The sequence below is a fragment of the Hyperoodon ampullatus genome, assembly GCF_949752795.1.
Source record: "Hyperoodon ampullatus genome assembly, chromosome: 8".
NCBI lineage: Eukaryota > Metazoa > Chordata > Mammalia > Artiodactyla > Ziphiidae > Hyperoodon > Hyperoodon ampullatus.
The window spans coordinates 106,093,038-106,109,014 of record NC_136921.1 but is presented as its reverse complement, the minus strand read 5'-3'; positions in this window follow the sequence as shown (position 1 = coordinate 106,109,014).

The following is a 15,977-nucleotide window of genomic DNA, read 5'->3' as shown; positions in this document are numbered from 1 at the left end:
TGGCCACTGAGTCTGCACGTCCGGAGTCTGTGCTCTGATATGGGAGAGGCCACAAGAGTGAGAGACCCGCATACCACACACACACAAAAAAAAAGACAGAAGAACTAAATAAACATTTCACCAAAGAAGACATACAAATGGCCAAGAGGCACATAAAAAGATGTCAACATCACTAATTATCAGAGAAATACAAAGCAAAACTACAATGAGGTATCACCTTACACTGGTCAGAATGGCCATCATCAAAAGATCTACGAACAATAAATGCTGGAGAGGGTGTGGAGAAAAGGGAACCCTCTTGCACTGTTGGTGGGAATGTAAATTGATATAGTCACTATGGAAAACAGTATGGAGGGTCCTTATAAAACTAAAAATAGTACTACCATATGACCCAGAAATCCCACTACTGGTCATATACCCTGAGAAAACCATAATTCAAAAGGACACATGTACCCCATTTTTCATTGCAGCACCATTTACAGTAGCCAGGTCATGGAAACACTTAACTGTCCAATGATAGATGAATGGATAAAGACAATGTGGTACATATATACAATGGAATATTACTCAGCCATAAAAAGAAATGAATCTGGGTCATTAATAGAGATGTGGATGAGAGTCTGTCATACAGAGTGATGTAACCAGAAAGGGAAAATCAAATATTGTATATTAATGCATATGTGGAATCTATAAAAATGGTACAGGTGAACCTCTTTGTAGGGCAGGAATAGAGATGTAGACATAGAGAATGGACATGTGGACACCTTCGCCTTTGGGGGAAGGGGAAGGTGGAACGAATTTGGAGATTAGGGTTGACATAAATACACTACCATGTGTAAAACAGATAGCTAGTGGGAACTTGCTGTATAGCACAGGGAGCTCAGCGCCATGCTCTGTGATAACCTAGATGGGTGGGATTGGGGGGAGGGCTGGGATGGAAGTCCAAGAGGGAGGGGATATAGGTATACATATAGCTGATTCACTTCATATTATAGCAGAAACTAATACAACATTGTAAAGCAATTTTACTCCAATAAAAAAATGATATATTATTTTTATTTAAAAATCTGGGAAGTTTTCCCCTTTCTCTAATTTTGATAATGAATTGTTTGTGAGTGTGCCTTTGTCCTCTGATGTGTGGGAAAATCCACCAGTAAGCCATTTAGGCTTGGGAATGTGGGAAGTTGGGAAATTCTTGACAATTTCTGTTTTAATAGTTACTTTTCTGTTTAATTTTTCTATCATTGTGCCAATTTTGGCAGTTAGTGTGTCTTTGATCTTATATATTTATCAATGTTAAATAGAGCTTCGGTTTGTTGCTTATTCTTTTCCAAAACGTTCTTCTAATATTTTTGAATCTCTTCTGTATTTGTGGTTAGTTCCCCATCCCTTCTCTCTTGTTTTTGTAACTTCTCCCTCTCTCTGCTGTGAATGTTTACTTGTGTTTTACTGATCTGTCTTTTCAGAAGTTTATCATATTTTATGTTTGTAATCATTCTTATTGTTTTCTGTTTTGTGGATTTGTGATATCTTTCTTGATTCATTTTCTTATTTCTTTAAGTTTATGTTTTTAATTTATTTAATTTTTCGAGGCCAATATGTAAGCTCATTCATTTTTGACATTGTTTTCTGACACATTTAAAATTATTATTTTTCCCTCTAAGTAAACATTTTGATATTTTGAAATTTAACTGCTATTTAGCACTAAGTACCTTAGAGTTTTTTTGTCATTTCATCTTTAATCTATTGTTTAAAGGGAGTATGCTTCTAAGTTTTATAAACTGTTTTAATTATCCATTTGCTACTAATTTTCAAATTTATTGGATTGTGGTCAGAGAAAATATTTGGATGTTGAAATGTGTTGAGATGTCCCCTGTGGCTTATTTTACTGTTCCCCATGCTTTGGAGAGGAATCTAGAGTCCTAATGAATATTACAAAAAAATGGAAACACATCAATTAAATTGTACTTGTTAAGCATGCTAGTCAAGTCCCCCATAACCTAGGATAATTTTGAGGATACTGTGTTTTGAGAGGTGTGTGTGTAACTTCCAATTACACTTGTAAATTACATATTTTTCCTAATACTTTGTCATATGATATATTACATAGTTCAAGGCTATATATTTATATGATATATGATTTTATTTATTGTCTCTATTTAGTATAGATTTTTCCTTTAATCAGTATGCAACTTGCCTTTCTATCACACTTTCATTTTTATTTGAATGCTATTTTTTCATATTAAAATGACCAGCTTGCATTATTTTAACAATTGTTAGCTAGTCCTTTGTTTTCTAATCCTTTTAAATCAAATTTCTTGTGATATTTTTTCTTCATCTTTTAAATACATATCATTTGTTCTATTTTATTAAAACCTATGACTGCATCCTTTTAATAAATAAATACATTTGTGTATAACATAACAGATAAAAATGAACTTATTTTGCCATCTCCCTTCATATTTTGTAATTATCATGCTTTTTTTGGTTTTGATTTCTTTTTCTAATTATTATTGCAAAGATGATATTTTTCTTTTTCTACTGCTGATTTGTAAGCTCTATGTGTTTTTTTTATAGTAACACTTAATTTTTAAGGCCTTTATGCACCCACATTTTCCCTAATTGTTTAAGATTATCAATACCTGTATCCTCTTTTATGGGAAACAGCAATTGTTTTTATCATGCTTTGTCACTCACGTATCTTTAACCTTCCCAAACCATCATGTTGATTTTCAGATTGTTACAGATATTCTTGGTGAGTTTGATGACTTTATAGGGGAAAAGCTTGGCACTCTATAAACCCTTTTCAACAGAAATCTAGTGTCATTTAAAAACACATATATTAATTTAAAAATATTTTGTTTTTCCTTTGCCCCTATTTCCTCTCCTCTTTAGACAGATTGGCTCTTTTGCTTTCACATTTTTCTTAGCTTATCACTTAAAAATTTCATTCTCTATCTCTTGATATTACTTTTGAAAAGTAATATTACTTTTGAAAAGACCTCCTTCAATGTTTGGTTTATTAATTTGCTCTCGGAATCCATTTATTCTATCATTTAACTCATTGTTATCATTTTGAGAACTTTATTTGCAGGTAGAAAAAAATCCAGTTTCATCTTAAAAGGAATTTAATGGCATATGCAAACAAATATGTCTTCAGCTATAGTATGAACAGGGCTCCTAGCTAGCTCTGATCTTTATATGTAGACTTGATGCTCAGACTCACTTCCATTATGAAAGGAAGACGGTTTTAGGTTTCAAACAACATCATCCAGAGCAATCTAGAAGAATCTGTGTCCCACAACTTCCCCACAGAATCCTGACAGTCACTTGAATTTGACCACCTTAGGTTACACGCCAACACACAGATCAGTCACTGTGGACAGGGAAGCAACACATATTGTTCAGTTTTTCAAGACCATAGGCTCTTTGAGAACCACACATGTCCCAGTGTAAATTATGGGCCATTGAGAAATGGGAGTGGCGATGTTAGGGAGGCCACTAATTGGTATTATAATTCTTTTGAAAATGTTATTTTTAAGGCAATATCACCAATCATTTCTCATGCACACATCTTGTTCTTATTTCATGCTTGCAAATGCCTTTTAAAAAATTTCTGAGATAATAATAATAGTTGTTTAAAATCCCTCCTCAAACTGCCATATTGCACTTGTCTCTTCTGTTACAGATAGGTCACTTTTTGCTTTTTTTTCCCAATGTTTGACCTTCATCAATACTTTAACTGTTTTGCCCCAAGCTCAGGTTTGTTCTCTCTAGACTGTCAGCTGTCTAGGCTTGTCCTCCTTTTGGTAAAATTTACAGCCAGAAAGCAAAACAGATGTCTGAACTCAGTACTGTAGTGTGGACTCAAACATCTCTTTTTGTTCATGACATTTTTTGCACCCAGGTCAACTTCCTCCCATGTCTGAAGGTACCACTCTTGTCTGATGAACTCAACCTTAGTTTCAAGAGCCTGGTCCAAGGGGAAGGGGTGTAGATGCACACTAGCTAGTCTATGTGCACCTGTTCTCAGCATGATTTTGGCATTGTCTTCCTTCCTCCTTCCTGCCATTGTCTTCCTGCTACTGCTCTCTCACCAGGGACCAGGACAAGGTGGACCTTCAAGTGTTGGCACACTTATGTACCTGTTTGTAGGTCCCCCTATTCTGAGTGTTTACCTGGACAGCAACACCAGCCTGTGTCCTTACATGCCACCAAAGGGGTTCTAATCAGCTCTTGCCCAGAGTACTCTGTCAGAGACAAAATTTGTTGTTCCAAATTTTAACAGGTGTCCTACTGAGCTGGGCTCAGTCTCCTATCTCTGTCCCTCTTCCAGACACCATTCTTCCTTACAGTGAGATCCAACTATCTTTAGTCTTCCAAGTTTTCCTTTAAGTTTTTTTCCTACAGGAATCCATTCTGACCCCCTGTGTTTTCTCTAGTGTCTCCAGGCTTGGTGTGAAGGACTATGCAGAAAGCTGGAGCATAATTTATCACCTAGATCTAAGCTGTAAGCCTTTCTTTATTCCTCTGTGATAAAATGGAATCTCTCTTATCATTTACACCCTTTCCTTCAATTGACAAGATGGATGACAAGAGTTTGATTCCTTACCACTCCATGGGAAGTGATACTTTTAAAGAGACATTTTACTCAGAGAGAGGAAAAAAATATTTATATAATGGTGGGGAATTTCAGGTACAAAATCAAGCCAGATATATATGTATATGTATGTATATATATATATATATATATATATATATATATATATATATATATATATATATATATTATGGGGTAAATGTGGCTCCTAAGTCTCACAATAGAGAAGAATACCTAACTCACTTACTTGTGAGATCATCCTTCTATAACATATAATAACATACAAGGTTAGAATTGCCCTCGTTCTCTATACTGGACATGTAAAAAAAATAAAATTAATAAGATACATATTCTTATAAACATTGAAGAACATCTGACAAGGGCAGAGATCATCAAAGAGCTTTTGTCATAAGGGTGAACTGAAATTTACAGTGGAAAGAGTCAATATGTTAGTCATATGATACCAGAAAATGTTATACCAATCATAAAATGTGTTGCTATTTTCTATTCTCATTGTTAGTTTGCTTTGAAAATTTTATTCTCTTCATTGCTGATATTTAAAGTCAGTTCTTTAAGTAAAATATTAAAATAAATGTGATTTAGAAATGAATTCAATGACTGTTTTAGCAAGTCAAGGTCTGTGTGTTTTTTAAGTTTTACATTACGTTGAAGATGCAAGTAGCATTAGTGAAATTAATAGTACAAAGACTTTCAGTACTTTTAAAAATGCAAACATTTTATCAAAGTTTTTGTGATTTTCCTTCTTTTTTTCTCATTCACATATGTGTACACACACTTAGAATATTATATCAAGCAGAAGTAGGTCCTCCCTTAACAGTAATTACTTTAAGTGTAAACTCTCCAATCAAAGACAGAGATTTTCAGAATGGGTAAAAAATACTCATGATCCAGCTACATACCGTCTCTAAGGGACTCAATTTAGATTGGCACATAAAAGTAGTTTGAAAGTGAAATGCTGGTAAAGATATTCCATGCAAATAGTAACCAAAAGACAGCAGAGGTAGCTATACTGATATCAGACAAAATAGACTTTAAATAAAACATTCTTAAGAGACAAAATAGGACAATATATCTTAATAAAATATTCAATATAGCAAGAAGATACAACAATTGCAAACATTTACTCACCTTGTAACAGATCATCAAAATATATGAAGCAGGGCTTCCCTGGTGGCTCAGTGGTTGAGAATCTGCCTGCCAATGCAGGGGACACGGGTTCGAGCCCTGGTCTGACAAGATCCCACATGCCGCAGAGCAACTGGGCCCATGAGCCACAACTACTGAACCTGCGCGTCTGGAGCTGTGCTCCACAACAAGAGAGGCCGCGAGAGTGAGAGGCTCGTGCACCTCAATGAAGAGTGGCTCCCACTCGCCACAACTAGAGAAAGCCCTTGCACAGAAACGAAGACCCAACACGGCCAAAAAAAATTAAATTAATTAATTAATTAATTTTTAAAAACATGAAGGAAAAACTGACTGAACTGAAGGGAAAAATGGACATTTCTTCAATAATAGTTGGAGATTTCAACATCCCACTTTCAATAAAGGACAGAACAACCAGACATAAGATAAGTAAGGAAATAAGGACTTGAGCAACACAATAAACCAACTAGATGTAAAAGACATATACAGAACGCAGTAACATGAGTGTACTTAGTAACAACGAATTACACACTTAAAAATGGTTGAGATGACAAATTTTGTGTTATGTGTATGTTACCACATATAAAATTTAAAAAAATTTAATATAACTATGAGGAGTTATGGTTTCATGGATACAATGTTTCAGTTTTGCAAGATGAAAAATAGTTCTGGTGATGGATGGTGGTGATGGTTTCACAACAGTGGGAACGTACTTAATACTACAGGACTGTACACTTTAAAATGGGTAGGATAGTAAATTTGTGAGTATTTTACCACAATAAGAAAACAAAAAAAAATCATCATAAAAAACCTTCATGTGATAAGACCAGGGTTTAAAACATGTGTCTGGCATAACTCCTACAATCATGTTAAGACAGACATTTGCTTTACACCAAATTCAAGGCTAGTAACAACCACAATAAGGAAGCAGTATGGACTTCTCTGAAGTATGGACTTCACTCCCATTTCACTGTATAAAATATGTGGAGTGAGAAGATTTGGATGTTGCCACACATTTCAGTCTTACCAGAAACAGCATTCATCACTCTGTCTTGTATAAAATACATGGGAAACGTGTTCCCCTTTGCCAGAGTACAGCATGAGAAACCTTGTGAATTTTGAAGCTCAGAATTTTGCATAAGGCTCTGGAGGCTGTTAATCACCTTATTGAAAATATGAGATTCCTAAAAACAAATTTCTGTCACCAAATAAATCTAAAGAAAATCATGGTGGAGATATACAAAAATAAAGTCATTTCAAGTTCAGTAGGACTCCAAAATTTTCCAAGTTTATTTAAAGATGCGTGTTTATTAAAGAAATTAGGGAAAACCATCCAAAAAAGTAGAAATATTTTCATGGCTCTACACTTCTTTCTCTGCATTTTAAAGTTGTTTTAAATATACTATAAAAGGTGGAATTATTTCTGGTTTATTCACTTAATATAATAACTGTTTCTCACAAGCATTTACGTTTGGGCCTGTGTCATGTATGTGCTTAGATTTGTTAATTAAAAAAATTCTTAAGCACCCAGTCTGTTCCAAATCAATCTATATGCTGAGAAAGATATAAGAAAAATGGAAGTCAAGAAATTTAGAGTCCTGAATATATAATGCAGATGAGCAGATGAGGGTCCAAACTCCAGGAGAGCTTCCAGAAGGAAAATCTTTTAACATTCCCAAGCAACGTTAATCAGTCCCTCCCACTGGACTTTCCAGTTCAGATCTTCATTCTTTTATCTTCATGTCTAAAGTCTCCCGAAGCTCTTGACTGGGTGGTGAAACTCAAGCTGACCTGGACTCATTTGGGAGCCAATATGATCTGAACAGATGTGAGTCTATTTTTAGTCTTTAGCATATTTTGTGTGAATATTCATAGATTCCCTGAAGAATTGCCAGCATGTTTGCTTATTGAGTGCTGCTTTAGACATGAGTATGATACATTATGTCATATAAACACTGTATTACCTTTTCTAAAAATTGAAAAGTTTTGGATTCCAAAACAAATCTGATGTGAAGGTTTCAGATAGATTATGGGCCTGCACTTAACCACGGAATTGTAATGCTTACATGCCATGCTTATAGATTCTGAACTTCTGGAAAGGAGACTTACTTCACCTTTGTATCCCCAATACCTTGTGGAAAATAGATGCTCAATTAATGATTTTTGTGTCCTGCTGTATCTGACAAAGGAATTAGGCTCTGGAGCATGAATAGCAAGCATAAGAAGATGAATTTCAGTACCCCATTTTTGAGACTAGATTCCCAGGGACCATCCTATGATGAATTTCAGGGTATGCCTATCATTATCTTATACACATTTTGATTCCTTTAGAAGTTGAACCCCAATCTACATTGTAGATTTTTAATGTTACATAACAACAGTGTTGAAGGATGTGAAATCCTCATAGACTTCCATAATTTACCAGGTTTTTAGATGATCACATCAACTGGTTTGACAAACATTGTATGTTGGGCTTTTTCTTTTTACTGTGTCTTGAATCCATGACTTGAAGTCAGGGACTCATGTTTGGATAATCTTCTATTTTCTTGCTCAGGGTCATGAAGGTAGGGTATTCTTTCTAAATATAAACCTGAACCTGTTTTGTTTTGTTTTTTTGGTCCCAAACACAAACACATCTCTTTTGATTCAAGTCCAAAATTGACTTTAATTCATTTCCATTTTTTCCCAAGTTTCTAGCTGCTTTATTTATTTCCTTTTGTACACTGGCAAACCACTTTCTCCAAACTTTGAGCTCCTTGAGGAAAGGGTCTTAGCTCTATTCATCTGTGCATTCCAGTGTTCAGCATGATGTCCTATACATGCAGATGCCTAGCAATTTTTGGAAAAAGGTTTTAAAATTACTGCTACTATTCTTTTATGTGCATTTAACTTTTATTTATAAACCTCTGAAAAATGTAGAGTGAAGCAATAGGAATAAGTCAGGACCTGTAAAATACTCATGACCAGGAGGACCTCAGATACCACTTAGCTCCTCTTTGCTCATTGACCACATGGGTAGGAAGCAAGTTAAGTGACCAGCAGAACCAAGTGTAAAGCTGAGATTTGGTGCCCAGTCTCTTTCCCTCTCATGTTGGTCTTGCCTCAGATTAAACTGAAAATTGTAATAAGCCCTAGATGAGCCCCGTGCACAGAACAGACATTCATAAAACATCTACTGAGTGAATGACATTGTGATGAGAAAACAGACCACTAATAAAAGGAAATGCTCAGGTTGGCAGAAAAGACATGCTAAAATAAAAATCATGAAATCATCATCATACCCCTTTAAATCATGAACCACGCTTTGAAAACCAGTTTGGACTTCATTTCAACCCCTAAATGTGATGTTAATTTTTACTCTTCACCTTTTAGTGTCTGAGGGGGAACAGGAAAGGACCATATTTGGCTGGGAAATGACTGGAAGTTAAAGTAAGACATCAGGGTTCTCAGAAGAAAAGGATGAGGAGTCAGTCTTATATCTGTTCCTTGCACATACTATATAATTTCCTTTGGATGATTTTAAGATTTCTCTATTTATTACTAGTTTTCAACAAATTGCTTATGATATGCCTTTGTGTAGTTTTCATCATGTTTCTTTTACTTGGAATCCACTGAGTTTCTGAATCTATGGGCTTTTGTTTTCATTAAATTTGGGACATTTTTAGTCATTGTTTCTCCCAATATTTTTCTCCTGTTCCCCCTCTTCCTCATCTTCTTTGGGGATTCCGATAATATTAGGCTGCTTGAAGTTCTCCTACAGTTCATCAATTCTATACCCCTTTTCTTCAGTTCTTTCTTTCTTTTTTCTTTCTTTCTTTTTTCTTTCTTTCTCTCTTTTTCCTTCTTTCCTCTCTCCCTCCCTTCGGTCAATAGATCAATTTCCTTGAGTCATAGAGAATGTGAAGAAAAGCAGATGAATTGAGATATGCTGCTAGAAAGATACGATGGAACAAGTTTTCAAATAGCCCCAAATTTAGCAGTAAAAAGGCAGTGTTTTATTTGGTAAAGCCAGGGAAAGCTTCTCTCATGTAAGTGAATATAACTGAAGCTCTGTGGTAGAAGATTACACTTCCAGAAAGCAGTGATTGAGGGAGACGGAACTGCAGAACAACACAGAAGGGAGACCTGCCCCCCAAGACATTGGCCCTGGCCCGGAAAGAGATTATAAAGACCCTAAGTGGAGGTGAGAATGCAGGAATGTGGGAGAGGAAGCAAGAGAGGGAGCTAAGAGTGCAGTTCAGGATGGCAGCAGAGGAAGACCTAAACACAATAGAAAACCTCCTCCCATGGACACAATAAATCTACAGCTACAAATAATTTTCCTCTGAAAAGGACCTGAGAACTGGAGGAACAGCCTCTCCACAACAAAAGACCAAATAAAAGCATTGAGAAGGATGCGACAGGTGGAGACACAGCTTTGCCCAGGACCCCACCCCAGGTGTGGTGACCTCACAACTGGAGGGATTCCCCAAATCTGGAACCCTTGAGGAGTGAAGGGATTGTACCACACATCAGGCATCCTGACTCTGAGGGACAGCATTGGAAAGATGTGCCCCCCAGACGTCTGGTTTTGAAAATCAAAGGGGAACAGACCAGGAGAAGTACTGAAATGTAGGAAACAGAGATCCCACTCTTAAAGGTCTTGCTTGAAAACCTACTCTCCCTGAGACCCAGTGCAGAAGTGATAGGTTGAAAACCTACTATAGCATAAATGAGGGAGACCCATTTACTAATTTTAAAACAGTTGCTGCAGGGACTTTATCCAGAGATGGGAGCACTGCCAGACTCCATTTTTGCAATCTCATCCTAACTTCAGGAGATGGAGCCAATGGACACAATTTTTAGTGCCCTCCCCCGATCCTGCACTGGAGGGTGTGCTCTGCCAACCCTGGACCACAGCCAGGCTGGTCGACTGCTCTGCACCCCATCACCTTGGCAGAACTGAAGCAGCAACTGCCAGCACCAGTGCCCTGAGCTGTACCCTCTATGCAAAGCAGCTGAGCTGCACCTGCACCCTGCTCTCCCCAGGAAGCAGCTGAGCCCCGGTTCATCAGGACTGGGTGCCCTGACCTCTGCCTGACCTGCACAGAGACCAAGCTTCAACTGGGATGGGTAAGTCACTTAAATCCCACCCTTCTCATGCAGCAGCCATGGCCCTATTACAAATGGTGGGCACATACAGCCCACACAGCCCACACTATGCCCATAGTGTTCCTGGCACTGGTGGCCTGAGGAGATTGCACTCTGGGACACACAGAACAGTTCCTACATGAGACCACTCCTTGGAGACTAAGGGAGGTCACCATTTCACCTAATACTTACAGACAAACACAGAGAAACAGGCAAAATGAGGAGACAGAGGAATATGTTACAAACCAAAGAACAAGGCAAACCCTCAGATAAAGATCTTTATTTAATGAAATGGTGATAAGCAGAGTACCTGATAAATAATTCAATTGAATGGTCATAAAGATGCTATCAATCTCAGAGAAGAAAGGGTGAACACAGTGAGAAGTTCAAAAAAGAGATAGAAAATACAAGAAAATACCAAACAGAAGTTATAAGTGAACTGAAAAATACACTAGAGAGGTTCAACAGCAGAGTGGATAAAACAGAAACACAAATCAGAGAGCCAAAAGACAAAGCAATGGAAAACACACAGACAAAACAGCAAAATGAGGAAAGAATTAAAAGAAGTGAGAATACCTTCAGGGACCTCTAGGACAACATCAAGTGAAATAACATCACATTATAAGGGTCCCAGAAGGAGAAAAGAAAGAGAAAGGGCCAGAAAAAAATTGTTTGAAGAAATAATGACTGAATACTTTCCTAATCTGGGGAAAGAAACAGACATCCAGGTCCAGGAAGTCCAGAGAGTTTCAAATAAGATGAACCCAAAGAGATGCTCACTGAGAGACACTATAATTAAAGTGACAAAAGTTAAGTTTAAAGAGAGAATTTTAAAAGCAGTAAGAGAAAAGCAACATATTATGTACAAGAGAAACTCCAAAAAGCTATAAGCAGATTTTTTCAGCAGAAACTGTCCATGACAGAAGGAAGGATATGACATATTCAAAGTGCAGAAAGGAAAAAATTTCCAACCAAGAAGTCTACCTTTGCAAGGTTTTCATTTAGAATTAAGGGAAAGATTGAGTTCTCTAGATAAGCAAATGCTAAAGGAGCTCATCATCACTAAACTGGCTTTATAAGAAATGTTAAAGGGACATCCTAAGCTAAAAAGAAAAGGCACTAATTAATAATAAAAAAATAATAATAATAAGTGAAAATCTCACCAGAAAAGGTAAACAAATAGTAAAGGTAGTGTTCAACATCCATTTATGATTTTAAAAACTCTCAACAACATGTATATAAAAGAAACATACATGAAGATAATAAAGGTCATATGTGGCAAGCCCACATCATACTCAACAGTGAAAACCTAAAAGCATCTTTTCTGAGATCAGAAACAAGAGAAAGATGCCCACCCTCACCACTATTATTCAAGATAGTATTGGAAGTCCTAGTCACAGCAGTGAGATAAGAAAAAGAAAGAGACTCCAAACTGGAAAGGAAGAAGTAAAACTGTCACTTTTTGCAGCTGACATGATACTATATACAGAAAGTCCTAAAGAAACCACCATAAAGTTACTAGAACTCATCAAAAAATACAGTAAGATGCTGAATACAAAATTAATATACAGAAACCTGTTGCATTTCTATACACTAATAAACAATCAGAAAGAGAAATTAAGAAAATAATCTGATTTACAATCCCATCAAAAGCAGTGAAATATCTAGGAATGAATCTACCTAAGGAGGTAAAAGACCTGCACTCAGAAAACTGTAAGACACTTCTGAAAGAAATTGAAGGTGACACAAACAAATGGAAAGGTACACTGTGCTCTTGGGTTAGAAGAATTAATATTGTTAAAATGACTGTAATACCCAAGGCTATCTACAGATTTAATGAATTCCTTATCAAAATACCCATAGTATTTTTCACAAAACTAGAAAAAATAACCCTAAAATTTGTACAGAACCACAAAAGACAATGAATAGCAAAAACAATCTTGAGAAAGAAGAACAAAGATGGAGGTATCACAGTCCTTGATTTCAAATTATACTACCAAACTATGGTCATCAAAACATTGTGGTAATGGCACAAGAACAGATACACAGATCAATAGAACCAAATAGAGAGCCTTCAAATAAACCTTATTGATATGATAAGGTCAATGAATTGACCTTATATGATATGGTCAATTAATGTACGACAATGGAGGGAAAAGGTATGATATGGTCACTTATATGGTATGGTCAATTAATGTATGACAAATGGGGGAAAAGACAGTCTCTTCAATAAATTGTGTTGGGGGCTTCCCTGGTGGTGCAGTGGTTGAGAGTCCGCCTGCTGATGCAGGGGACGCGGGTTCGTGCCCATGTCCAGGAAGATCCCACATGCCATGGAGCGGCTGGGCCCGTGAGCCATGGCCGCTGAACCTGCGCATCCGGAGCCTGTGCCCCGCAACGGGAGAGGCCACAACAGTGAGAGGCCCGCGTACCGCAAAAATAAATAAATAAAAAATTGTGTTGGGAAAAATGGACAGTTACATGCCAAAGAATCAAACTGGACTACCTTTTCACACTGTATACAAAAAATAAACTCGAAATAGATCAAAGACTTAAATGTGAGAGCTGAAACCATAAAATTTCTAGAATAAATCAGAGGTAGTATGCTCTTTGACATATTTTTTTGGATCTGTCTCCCCAGGCAAGGGAAACAAAAGCAAAAAATAAACAAATGGGATCACATCAAAGTAAAAAGCTTTTGCACAGTGAAGGAAACCATCAATAAAATGAAACGGCAGCCTCCTGAAGGGGAGAAGATATTTGCAAACAATACATCTGATAAAGTTTTAATATCCAAAATATATAAAGAACTCATACAACTCAACATGAAACAAACAAACAAGCAACTAGATTAAAAAATGGACAAAGGACTTGAAAAGACATTTTTCCAAGGAAGATACACAGGTGGCCAACAGGCACATGAAAATATGCTCACCATCACTAACCATCCAGGAAATGCAAATCAAAACCACAATGAGATAACACCTCACACCTGTCAGAATGTTATAATCAAAAAGACAACAAAGACATGTAGTGGCAAAGATGTGGAGGAAAAGGAACCCCTCTACACTGTTGGTGGGACTGTAAATTGGTGCAGCCACTATGGGAAACAGTATGGAAGTTTCTCAAAAAGTTAAAATTAGAACTACTATACCATCCAGTAGCTCCACATCTGAGTTTTTATCTGAAGAATATGAAAACACTAATTTGAAAACATATTTGTACCCATATGTTCACTGCAGTGTTATTTACAGTAGCCAAGATATGGAAGCAACCTAAGTGTCCTTTGATAGATAAATAGATAAACAAATTGTGGTATATATACCTTGGAATGTTAACTAGCCATAAAAAAAGTGAAATCTTGCAGTTTTTGACTGCATGGTTGGACCTAGATGATACTACGCTAGGTGAAGTAAGTCAGGCAGAGAAAGACAAGCACTGTATGATTTCACTTATATGTGGAATCTAAAAAATAAAAGAAAGGAACCAAACAAAAAACTGAAACAGACTCAGATGCAGAGAACAAACTGATGGTTGCCAGAGGGAAGAGGTAGGGGAATGGGTGAATTAGGTGAAGGGGATTAAGTTATAAAATAAATAAGTCACAGGGATGTACTGGACAGCAGTGGTCCCCAACCTTTTTGACACCAGGGACCGGTTTCATGAAAGACAATTTTTCCACAGACTGGGCTGGGATTGGTGGGGGATGGTTTGGGGATGATTCAAGTGCATTACATTTACTGTGCACTTTATTTCTATTATTATTACATCATAATATATAATGAAATAATTATACAACTCACCATAATGCAGAATTACTGGCACCCCTGAGCTAGTTTCCTGCAACTAGATGGTCCCATCTGGGGGGGGGGGGGTGGATGGGAGATAGTGACACCCGAAGTGTTTTGCTTATGTCCAGTCTACTCTGTAATCTTGTTTTGGTGGCTGTCACTGCAGAGAACCCTGCTTCACAAAGATAGGGTGTTGAAAATGGAAGCAGGCTTTTCAGTGCTTTTGTGGCAATCTCAGGATATTCCGCCTTGACTTTAATCCAGAATGTATGGAGATTTGAAGTTGTCTCAGATATACTTTTAAGGTCACCGTCATTTGTGATCTCAAGCAGTTGATCCTCTTCTAGCACGGAGAAAGTCGATTCACCTGGCTTATCCACAAATGGGTCATGAATCCATTCCTTCACAGTTTGGGGGTCTTTTATGGTTGGGAAGTAATGCTCAAACTCTTTTGAAAGTTGAGATAGGTGATCATGCACCAGCTGGGAAAAGAAGGCCCTGGCTCAGCCTCTTTCGGAATCTCTGTTAGTGTTTGAAACATGTCAGAACTCCCAGTGTTCACTTGTCGCCCCCATAATTTCAGTTTGGCTTTGAATGGAGCCACTTTATCTGCAGACTTGAACACGGTTGTCATCCTCCCCTGAAGTGACAGATTGATGTCGTTGAGCAGACCGAATATGTCACACAAGTAAGCAAGTTTTGCGACCCATTCTGTGTCACTGAAATATGCTGCCAATGGTGACTGTTTTTCTAAAAGAAATCTCTGGAGCAGCTCTCGTAACTCAGAAACTCTGGCCAGTGATCTACCTTTAGAAAGTCATCTCACTTCTGTGTATCAGAGAAGACATGTGTGCTCTGTGTCCATCTCCTCACATAGCTGTGTGAACAGATGTGAGTTAAGGGCATGTACTTTAATGTGATTGATAATTTTAATCACATCCTGCAAAATGTTGTTAAGTTCAGGTGACGTTTTTCGGCTAGCCAGCACTTCTCTATGGATGACACAGTGCATAGACTCACATTCAGAAGCAATCTCTGACCAAGTAGTGAAACCAGAAAGCCATCCAGTCATGGCAGCTGCTCCGTCCGTGCATATACCAATGCAAAATGACCAATTCAGTTTTCCTGATATGTAATCATTCAAAAACTTGAATAGTTCTGCCGCTGTGGTGTGGTTGGCAACAAAAGTGCACATAACATAGCTTCATGAACATCCTCCTGAAAAGTATATCACACAAAAACAAGCACTGTTGCCTTGTCAACAGCAGTAGACTCGTCAACCTGGATTGCAC